The sequence below is a fragment of the Monodelphis domestica genome, chromosome 1 (assembly GCF_027887165.1).
Source record: "Monodelphis domestica isolate mMonDom1 chromosome 1, mMonDom1.pri, whole genome shotgun sequence".
Classification (NCBI taxonomy): domain Eukaryota; kingdom Metazoa; phylum Chordata; class Mammalia; order Didelphimorphia; family Didelphidae; genus Monodelphis; species Monodelphis domestica.
Window position 1 is genome coordinate 336,272,373 of NC_077227.1, and position 12,390 is coordinate 336,284,762.

Here is a 12,390-nt window from a genome sequence, read left to right on the forward strand (position 1 = left end):
ATAGATGTGAATATGCTTGGGATGCTACACTCCACTTCATTTCTCACCTCTTCCAGCCCTAGCAATCTGGCTATTATACTCACAACTCCACTGCAACTGCCCTTTCCAAAAATATCAATAGTCTCTGATTGCTAAAAGGAAGAACTTCTTTTCTTGACCTGTGAATTTATTTGACACTTCACTTCTAGGATTTTCATTGACTTCATTCTGTCCTGGTTCTACTATTTATCTTGTCAGCTTCTCAGTTTCTTGCTTGATTATCATAATGTTCCACTCCCATATGCACAAAGGTGTACCCCAGAGTTCTATCTGGAACAGTTTTTCTATTTCTACTCTTAGTGACCTGTTTCAGTGGGTTCTATCATTGTTCTATAGATGATTCCCAAATCTTTATACCCACTTGCCTCTTGTATTACAAACTGCCTTTTGGATACTTAAAACTAGATGTCAGATGTCTCTTGCATATCTCACAGCATACCTAAAACAGCTCATTATCTTTATCCCTAATTTCTCTTTCTTGTCTTTATATAGCACTTTATAGCAAAGCATTTAACACATCTTATTTGGTCCAACAACCCTCTGAGATAAATTTTAGTTATTTTAAATGTCTTTTAATTTGTCTTTTAAGTATATTTTCTCATCCCGGATCTCTCTCAACTGGAAAAAGAAAAACAAAACCCTTTTGCCAAGCAAAAAAAATTTCTGCATTGGCCAGTACCAGAAAATATATGCCTCAAACCAGCATTCTGATACTTAACTACCTCTCTTTCAAGAGAATTGTAGCCTGCCTGCTGGAATGGTACCAGGATGAGGCTTTCTGGAATTATGATTTGATATTAATTGATCAACATCCTTAAGTCTTTCAAAATTGTTTATTTTTCTAAGTTAATGTGAGAGTATAAATTATCTAGTTTTCACTTTACTCTTCATCAGTTCATTTGCCTTCCCAGGTTTCTTTGAAACCATCCCTTTATTTCTTACAGCATGATATTACATTACTATCCAATAATTTTTTCAGCCAGTCCCTGATTGATGGAAACCTTATTTGTTTCTGCTTCTTTGCCACCATAAAAAGAGTTAAAATATTTTTGAATATTTGTGTTCTTTTTCTTTTTCTTAGGTCTCCTTGTAGTCTAGGACTAGAAGTAGTAGACAAGCGTCAGCTATAGCCTCTAGAAGGAGTAGAGAGGATCATGTGCTGAGATGTTATTTAAGTAGCACTAGTCTGCAAGTCCAACCAAAGTAAAGTATATTCTATTACTTCAATTGGCTACACCCTCACATTTTTTTAAAATATGAGGTTGGGATCCATTCTTCAAATTTCAGATTGGAGGTAAATTCCCAAAGCCACACTGGACTTGTATCCCATTGGATGGAACCAGGAGATCTAGTTCAGAAGAAGAGTGCTGTGTCATTGGTGTATAGCAGGAAATTAGACATTTCAACATTTGCTCTGCCATTATGTTCCTAAATGGAATGGCTTTAATATCCAATGGCATTATGTTATTTGAAATAGTCTATCATCAAGGTGTCAGGGAAAAAAAACAACCCACATGTTTGTTTTTCTTAAACTGTTCAGTTTGTAAACCTCAAAATTTCTTAGACTTATAAATGTTGGAAATTTCACCATTGGGAAATTTCATACTTGAAAAATTCCCTATTGATAGTGGGTCTTGTCTATTGGAATGTGAACCCCATTGGCATGAGTTTCCCCCTCCTACCTTCTTAAGATTACTTTAGGACAGAAACCTTTTGCTGAACAATGGAAAGGACTTTGACCTATGCTTAAGCATAGAACAGGAATTTCTTTGAGTCATGATTGATTTTAGAATTGATACAATAGAGATACTTGGAATCAATCTCCACCCTATTCAGTCCTAACAGGATTGAGTAAGGGCTGCAGCCTAGATCAAAATTTAATTATTCCAATCTCTACCCTACTCAGGTTAACAGGATTTAGAAAGGGCTGTAGCAAAGGATCAAAGATTTAATCATTTGAAAATATGACCTTCAACAGACATGTGCAAAGCCAGAGACCTCTGGGCGGTCCTGGGTTAAGCTAGAGCCTCCATTTGCACAGGGAAATTGATGGACAGGTGATTGGGAGATGTGAGGACTGAGGGGAGGGAACTTGGATGGTTTCCTTAAGGATAGGGGGGTCTGAAGACTGGGGAGGGGGTTTTTAGAAGTTGGTCGGTGTGGTTGGTGTGTGCTCTGAGAAGCTTGCTCTGAAGGAAGCTGAAGGTGGGGGCCTCTGAGACTGTTTCTCCATTTTGGTCACGTGAGTAATAGGGACTGATCTCTTTTCTTTGCCCCAGCTATCTAAGGGCTTGGGTCTTTTGGCCCAGCCTAAACAGAAGGGGTATTTAAGCCCTATTCCCTTCTCTCCCTTTTTTCTCTCTCTCTATCTCTAATTACTTCCTCCTATTGTAATTAAACTCCATAAAAGATTGACTGCTGACTTAAGTTTTCATTTAGGAATTACATAGCTGAATTCCTTGGCGACCTTAAATTAATATATATCAGTCTTTTAAAGTGATTTCCTTGTCACAAGTTTCACAGTTCAAGAATTGGGAGAGCTCCAAGACTAGAATTCTGAGATTTAGTAATTTGATAATCTTTTAGTAATTTAGTAATCTTGGATAATAAGAATTCTACAATCTATCCAAGAGAATAACCATATCCTTTGAAAATAGATATTCTATCTTCCATTCAGCCAGATCTGGCAAAATTGAGAAGTTTCAACTACTTTGTCAGCATCTCACCCAGAAAGGCTACAGTTTGTACTGCAATGTGCTGATCTAGGGATCTAGGAGAGTGGAATCTAGTTAACAATATATTATCCAAATTAAAGATCTAGTCCAATATATGCTATTCTGAAGAAGTTGCTGGGGCCTCTTATCAAATGGAGGAAGAACATGTATAGAGAGCATATAATTGCACTTAGTATACAGAATGAACTGGAGAAGAATCTCATTATATAACATTATTAATCTTATACAATGTTCTTTAATGTTTCCTTGTAATCTATTATAATTAACATGTATCTATGTAACATTGATTTTTGGGTTTTAGATTGTATCCTTATTATCGGATACTTGATTAGCTCTATAAAATGTACCAAAGGTTATTTAATCAAAATTATTTTAATCAAAAAAATCAAAATTAAAATATGTTATTTAATCAAAATCACATAAGCCTGTTCACTTAAACATTAGTTGAAGAATAAAGTAACAAAATTGGGATCAACAGTCAATTTAGTAGTAATTTTTTAGACATTTTTTCCGTAGTTTTTCCATAGTTTTCTCTAGTGAATCTTCTCCTAATTGTTTTTCAGAATGACCGGCTTTCACAGTTTCCATCAAAAGTGCATGAGTTAGCTTGATCACATGGTTTGATTGGAGATATGATTGGGGATATAGACTAAACAATTACTCTAGAGCAAATATTAATAATATGGAAATAGGTCTTGATCAATGACACATGTAAAACCCAGTGGAATTGTTTGTTGGCTACAGGAGGAGGGGAGGGAAAGAACATGAATCATGTAACCATTGGAAAATATTCTAAATTAATTAAATAAACCTAAATTTTAAAATAAGTACATCAGTTTTTAAAAGTGCATTAGTATTCTTGTTTTCTTGTTGCCCTTTTCATCATTTGTCATTTTCCTTTTTATATACTTTGTCAGTCAGATATGGGGTAGAACCTCAGGGTTGCTTTTAATTTATATTTCTCTAATAATAGTAATTTGGAGCATTATTTCATATGTTTGTTGATAGCTTAGATTTCTTCCTTAAGAAACTGCCTATTCATATTCTTTGACCATTTATCAATGGTGGGATGATGTATTCCTTTTTCTACTTTTCCACTGTTTGGAGGAAGCCACTTAGATTTGCATCCTCTTTCTCTCCATATACTCAATGAGTTACCAAGTATTAAAGTAACCTCAACATGTCCCCTACTCTCTATTCATAATACAATCAGCCTATATATTACATAAAACCCCTTATGCCTCTCTCCAGGGCTATCTAGTAGGGCTTCCAGCATCTAGTTCTCTAATCCATTCTCCACATGGTTGCAGATCTGACCATGTACTCTTCTCACAAAAAGCAAGTAGTTCAGTTGCCTTTAGGATAAAATACATAACATAAAATACAAAAATAAAATAAAAAACCCTTGGCATTTAAAGCTTTTTATACTTTGGTGCCAGGCTATGCTTTCAAGCTATTTTTTCATTACTAATCCTTATACACAATAAACTGATTTATTATGCTCTATACAACTGCCTTCCTTACATATATAAAACACTTCTCAAATATCGATCTCCTGCTTCCTTTTGCACACACTGTCCCCATACTTGGAATGTTTTCCTTCCTTACTTCTGACTTTTAGATGCTCTAGTTCCCTTCAAGAATCATGATGCTCAGACATTATATCATAAATTGATGTTTTTCCTAATCCCTCTTAATTGTTTAACATTCCCCTTTACCTTCAATAAATTTGTTTACTTCTCTCTTGCCATTAGAATGTAAAGCCATTGAGGGTAAAGACTATTGGTTTTTGTTTTCCATTATTCACTGGACCTAATAAATATTTATTATTGAATTGAATTTTTTTTTCCTGCAATCAAAATGGTGCCAATTTCCAACTGTCCTTTTTTTTTTCCTTGTATGCTGTTAAGTGAAGTAAAGTGAACTTTTGACTGTGATTTAGTTGGTTAGTAGTTATTTTTGATATCGAAGTTCTTAGGAATTAGAGTTCTGAACATATTATTCAGAGATAATGGATTTTCCTTTCTTTGTTACTTTGACACAAAGACATAACTTACAGAAATATTAGCTAGCTTTCCACTTTTCAACTCTTCCCAAGTGTAGTTTTAATGTTATGTATGGCTAGAACAGAGAATTTTAACCTGCTTGCTATGTAAGGGTTAAATTTAGGGGCTGAGACTAAATATAATAATTATTTGTTGCCAAGGATTTTACTTATAAAATTCTAAATGAAACACTGGAGTCAGAATGGAGTTTTATGGTGATTTAATTACAGCAGGAGGAAGAAATTAAGAGAGGAGGGGGAAAGGAGTTAACTCAAAACCACTCTGGCTCAGGCTGAGCCAAGGAGGGAGTTTAAGGCCTTGGAGAGCCAAGGGAAAGAAGGGAGTCAGTCCTTATCACTCACATGACTGATTTGAAAGAAAGCTGTCTGTGGGGCTCCTCCAAGCTCAAGTTCCAGGATCGAACTGGCATCTAGCCCTCTCTGCAGGAAGTGACAAGAACTCCAGAGGCTGTTGTCTCACATGTGCCAGTGGTGACTCAAGCTTGACTAAGGACAGCCCAGGGGGGCAGGCAGTTGTTTCTGATTTGTCATTAGCTAGCACATGCCCATGTAGTGAGGGTGTACACATTCCTGAGTGCTAGACCAATCGAGATGGAGAAAATCTAAAAATCATAGCTAGTCCATTAATAGTTTTTAAAAGGTCTATGAATGTGAATGGAGAAAAATCACATCCTTATTTCAATAGAATTGATTTTATTTGTAATGTTACTTATATTATGCATTTAAAGAAACATTCTGAAAAGAGGCCATACATAGACTTCACCAGATTGCCAAAGGGTCTACAACACAAAAAGATTAAGAACCTCTAGGTTTTTTAAAAATTTGATCTTTAAAATTTTTATTTCATTTTTAAAGTAAAATTTATTCCCAGGTATCTTAACCCCCTCCCTTCCTTTCTTGCAACCACAGGAGGCATCACTTGACAAAAAGATAGGTATATAGATATTATGTTTTCTGTGTTTTTATTTATCAGTTCATTCTCTAGAAGTGGACATTCGGAAGTCATTGTTTATATATTAATTCTATAGCTGTATATAATGTTCTCTTGGTTCTATTTGTTTCACTCTTCATTATTTCATATAGATCTTTCCAAATAAAAAAAAATAACCTGCTTATCATTTCTTATGGTATAATAGTATTCCAAGAAAATCATATACTACAAGTTGTTCAGCCATTTGCCAATTGATGGACGTATCCTCAATTTCAAGTTCTTTGCCACCAACAAAGAGCTACTATAAATATTTTGAAACATATAGGTTTTTTTTTCCTTTTTCCTTGATCTCATTGGTTAACAGATCCAACAACGGTATTGGTGGTTCTAAGAAAATACACAGTTTATAACTCTCTAGGCATAATTACTCTTCAAAATGGTGAGATCAGTTCAAAGTTACACCAATGGTGTATTAGTGTCCACTAATTCCATATCCCCTCTATTTCTCATTTGTCTTTTTTCTCTTCTATCACTTTAGTAAATCTGATAGGTGTAAGATATCTCAAAATAGTTTTGATTTGCATTTTCTATCGGTCATGATTTTGAGCATTTTTTTCACAAAACTACATATGGCTTTGATTTCTTCATCCCCAAACTGCATATCTTTTGACCACTTATCAGTTGAGAGATGGTTTTTGTTTTTATAAATTTTACAAAGTTCTCTATATATTTTAGCTGAGACATCTATCCAAGACATTATAAGATTGCCCCCCCTCCCATTTTTTAAAACCTTACTGTGTATTGGTTCCAAAGCAGAGGAGGACTAAGGGCTAGGCAATGGGGGTCAAGTGACTTGCGCAGGGTCACACAGCTAGGAAGTGGTTGAGGCCACATTTGAACCTGAGGACCTCTTGTCTTTAGGCCTGGCTCTCAATCCACTGAGCCACCCAGCTTCCCCCTTCCCCCAATTTTCTGCCTCTAATCTTGGCTACACTAGCTTTATTTGTAGAATAAAACAAAACTTTTAAATTAAATGTAATCAAAATTATACATTTTACATCTTATAATGTTCTCCATCACTTGTTTACTCATAAATTCCTCTCCTATTCATACATTTGATAGGTAATGTGCTCCCTGTTCTTCTAATTTGCTTGTATTTCCTTTTATACTTACTTCATGTATCCATTTTTATCTTATTTTAGTGAATAATGTAAGATATTGGTCTATTCCTAGTTTCTGCCAAATGACTTTTCAATTGTCTCAGCAATTTTTACCAAATAGTGAGTTCTTATCCCAAAAACCTGGACCTATACTTTTGTCAAATACAAAGTTACTATAGTCTTCTACTACTGTTTGTTGTATGTATGTTGTGTTCCACTGATCTACCTTTCTATTTCTTAACCAGTACCAAATATTTTTTATATTTGCTGCTTTATGATACAGTTTAAAATCTGGTAGTGTTAGACTTCCTTTACATTTTATTCCTGATCTTTTGTTCTTTCAAATGAATTTTATTATTCTTTTTTCTACCTCAATAAAATAATTTTTTTTTTGTAATTTAGTTGGAATGGCATTGAATAAATAGTTTAAATAAAAAGTTTAGGTATGATTGTCATTTTAATTGTATTGGTTCTGCTCACCTAAGAAAAATTACTATTTCTCCAATTATTTTATCTGTATAGAAAGTGTTTTAAAAGTATGTTTGGGTAGTTCCCGAGTTTGTTTTGGCAGGTATACTGCCGGGTATTTTATTCTGTCTGTAGTTATTTTACTTTGTTTCATTTAATTATGTATTTATTCAAAACCTTACCTTCCATGTTAGAATCAATACTATGTATGGGTTCCAAAACAGAAGAGTAATAAGTGGGCAGGGGTGGGGTTAAGTGACTTTCCCAGTGTCATACAGTTAGGAAGTATCCGATGTCATAGTTGAACCTGTATTTCCCTTCTCTAGGCCTGGCTCTCTCTCTACTGTGCCACTTAGCTGCCTCTCCAATGTTTTTTAATAGGAAAATGTGGTGTATTTTGTCAAAAGCTTTTTCTGCATTTATTGATATATGATTTTAGAATCATATAGTAACTATGATTTGATATTTGATATTTTTTATTACATTCTAACATTTTTTTTCCCACAAAAGTTCCACTACCCAGTTCCTCATTATGAGTGAAGACAACTGAATTCTTGAACATGATGCAGGCATAATATAAACTCATATTATGCCAAGCTGGACAGGCATTGAGTTAAAGAGTCAAATGATGGATTGTATGTGTCTCATGTCCAAGGATCAGCCAAGCTAAAGAATACAGGTTCATTTAGTTGATTGGTAGAGTGCAATTTTTTTTAATTTTGCTACTATTCTTTAAGACCATTTGTTGCAGAGACATTATGATCTTCCTTAGTGTTGAGTAAGTGCTCCAACCAGCAAATCATTAACAGTAAACAGTAAGGTTTTCTCTCTTGAATTGGCATGGCTTACATTTTTAGGTTATAGCATGACCTAACTAGTATCCACACATTTCTCTCTCTCCCTCCCTCTCTTCCCCCTTCCCTCCTTCATACCTTCTTTCTTAGTATCAATTCTAAGAGAGAAGAGCAACAAGGGCTAGGCAATTGAAGTTAAGTGACTTGCCCAGGGTCACACAGCTAGGAAGTGTATGATGTCACATTTGAACCCAGGTCTTCCTGACTCCTAACTTCCTGACTTCCAGGACTGGTGTTCTATACACTCTGCTACTTGGCTACTCCAATCCCCATATCTGCTTTTCAACTACAAAAGGGTAATAAGTTCTATATACTTTACACAAAAGTTACATAGGAAGTTGCTTTCCAAACTACATGGTAGCAAAGATTGGTGGTGTTGAACACAAGTTTGTTTCCTCCTAAATTAAGAGCTGCTTCATGTTATACAGAACTGTAATGATGCAAGACTCCCAGAAGCTCTTAAAAAACAAAACAAAACCCCAAAACATCACTTTTTAGGCTCATAGTTTGAAAATGGGCAAGAGATTCTGAATTTTTAAAAAATACTTTCTGCCATTGTTGAACTGGAGATCGGGCAGAGAGGAGTCTAGGAAAAGACTTTTCATAATATGTGAAGTTTGGTGAGTTTAAAGAAGCTTGAAGGTCAAATAAAATAAGTACTAGTATGTAGAGTTATAGTAGGGCTTGGTGGTTACTGACTCATGCAGGTATTGGGTATACCGCCATATACATTTCCCTTCCTATCCTACAAGATAGTTGCTTTCTGAGTGGCATCTTCTTTAAATATTTATTTTTGCTACTATCATTTCTTGCCAAAGAAGCTGTACTTTAACAAAAATTCATTAAATTTTTCCTCAAGTGACAAAATGTAGTTATATCCTTTCTCAAAATTATTGTTGATGACAGAACCAGACAAATTCAGTAGTGCAAAATACTGGGTTCTTTCTTTTATTCTACTACACTATTCTCTTTTGCTAACCTACAAAGCCTCTATACAGTAGAGAAAGTGGCAATGGTGAAGCCCAATTTTTTAAATTTCCTTGAAAGACCAAACCTTTTAAATCAGGCACCCTTTTACTGATCATGATAAGTTAAAAAAATGTTTTTAATTGAGCAAAACTCCATAAATGTGCTATTAGGTACTACTAATATGTATTACAAAACAAAAATAGAAATTAAAAAGGATGTGATAAAGATGAAATATAAATTATTATCAACAGCACAGAAATCTTTTCATTGTCACTAGTATTTTAGTGACAGCAATGGAATCTAATATGCTTCATCATTTTTGAAAATTCTTTGAAATACAGCAATTTGTTGCAATGAAAAAAAGCCCTGGCTGTGGTGTCAGCCTGGTTCAGATAACCCCTCTGATGCTTGCTATCTGCATGACTTGTGCAAATCATTTAACCTCTTTAGAGTTTTCCTCATCTGTAAAGGGAGGTGGAGAGTACATCTTTTTCTAGACTAACTGTTTTCAAAGTGTGATTCTAAGTGCATTTTGTTTTTATTCACAATGGAAGAAAATGTTGCCAAAGATCTGTAGAGCCAAATGGAAGAAGTCCTTGTTGACTGCACTTAATAAATCACCTGACTAATTTTGAAACTCATCCACTAATTACACAAAGGTTGTTGAAATCTGACTACTACGTGTACATCTTCTCTGATATAGGGAAGTTGGGTGGCATAGTTTCTGGAGGTCAGACTCTACCTTCCCCCATTCTCAACTCCAGGTTAGAGGATGGCTGTTCAGGGCAACTGTGGGGCAGATAGCAAGATGCCCACATAGGTCATGGTTTTCTGATGACAAATAGCCTTTTGCTTTGAGGTTCTCTTGTATTTGAGGTAGTTTGGGGATGAGGGTTACAGTTATTTTGCTATTTGAACCTCAAACTCCTGGCAACAGCAACAGCTACTTTTGTCTCTTGCCAGCTGCTGCTTACTTTTTTTGGTCTTGTTACTGCTGTCCTGGCTTTTCTCAGACTTTCTACCACAGCACTTCCCAGCCTGGGGCAGCCACCTTTTTCATTTGGTCCTAAGTAGAGCATATCCTTGATGGAAGTAGCAAGGAAATCCAAGACCTCTACATCTTGGACTATGGGATTTAGTTTTACTGGGTTGGAGGAAGGGAGTGCAGAGGCCCCTCTGAGAGTGGCAAGGAATGATCACCTGCCCTTAGTACCTGCCTGGAGTGTAGAGGTGACTGTCCATGGAAGTAGGCAGGCAAAGAAAATAAGGGCATCAGAGGGCAGGCAGCAACTAAAATTACCCAACAATTCTGTTATTTTCCTCAATTCTAATATTTTCTTCGTACACCCCAGTGGATCAGTTTCTATACACACTGTAGTACAGGGTATCTTCTCTTCCTGACTTTGGTCACTGCCCTAAACTATAGTGATTTTCTCCATGGGTTCTTTTTCCAAGTAATGAAGCCTATCACTTAAGTAAAATGCAACTATGGAAGGAAAAAATGGGAGTGTAAGAAAATTTACACCTACTGAGTCAAATCCCAAAAAACTTATGTTAAAAAAAACTATTTTATAAAAGTGGCAGATTGGGAAAAATCCGATAGGACAAAAACTTGACAGCTAAAATGTATAAAGAACTATTAAGAATGAACAATTTTCAAAATAGGAAATTGTTCATAACCACTTTTGTGAATTGATTTCTCAGTGCTTTCACAACTTTGACCAAGGTAGGTAATATTTATAAAGTGCTTAGAACAGTGTCTTGTACATAGTAGGTACTATATAAATGCTTATGATTATTCCCTATGAATTCTTTTCAGAAATATGAAGTCTCCTTTTGAATTCATTTAATTGCCGATTTTGCTGTCCTTGTCTAATGAGATCTTGTTCTGCACCTCACTTTAAGTCCTGTGACAACTTAAGTTTAGAGATTTCGATCTGAGGAAAACTAATGTACAGCAATTGTTTTTCCTCCCTTGCTTCCTCAACGTAGTTTTTACTAACCACTCTCTTGGTTACTGATTATTGACATGAAGGTCAGCTAATAAGACTTAGATCCTAGCAAGACCTGCTAAGTATAAGTTCTAGTATCCTATGTATCTTTTACTGTCATGAGTATACATCTGTTAGAATTAAAAAAAATTTTTTTTAAACCCTTACCTTCCATCTTGGAGCCAATAGTGGCTCCAAGGCAGAAGAGTGGGAAGGGCTAGGCAACGGGGGTCAAGTGACTTGCCCAGGGTCACACAGCTGGGAAGTGCCTGAGGCCAGATCTGAACCTTGAACCTCCCATCTTTAGGCCTGACTCTCAATCCACTGAACTACCCAGCTGCCCCCGATGTTGGATGTTTTAAACAGTAATTTGTTTCTGGATTCATGTCTTGAGTGTTCCTGTGACAACAGTATTTCTTTGTTATGGGATTCATTCTTCCACCCAATTTACCGACTTCAGACTTTATGTTAAGGCTGGACTCTACATAATTTTGGGCAGCATGTCTGAACTAGGCTTTTACCTTGTTGGATCCTTTTGGCTGCTTTCAGGATTCCCAAAAGTTTCATTTCAAGGAAGGACCTGGGTTTGGGTCTATGTGACAACTCATGTTGAAGTTAAATTGTTGGAGTTCCATTTTTACCTTTGTCTCCTCAGCATCTATCGTGGTGCCTTTCAGAATAGGTGTCCAGTAAATTCTAGGTTCCCAATTGTCAGGTTCAATGACAGAACTATAGGTTCACCTTTACTCTGGGATTTCTGCCCTGGTTATTATTCATGTTCTAAACTAGGCTGGAGACTGGATGCTCAGCTCCTGGGGTCACAACCACACAGCACCATTTATTTCTGACTTTGTCTTGGTATATAGCTTCAGGCCCATCACTGCCCCTCACCCTGGAATGGTGATCCAAGGTGTAGGTTTCCCTTCTTAGTCCTTCCAAGTTGGTGACCTGGAATGGGTAGTAGACGACAAAACTACCAGTTGACACCAATTCCCTCATCATGCATGGGGTGTCTCCTAGAACAGCGAGTCCTTAACATCCCTTTTCCTGCCCTGATGCACAGCTGGGGTCCTCTTTTCAGTTCCTGCACACTAGGATAATTTGCCTACAGTGCTCCTGTCCAGACCCTGTGCCCAGCATCCAAAGATCTTTCTCTCTGTATGTCAACACTTTGGTTG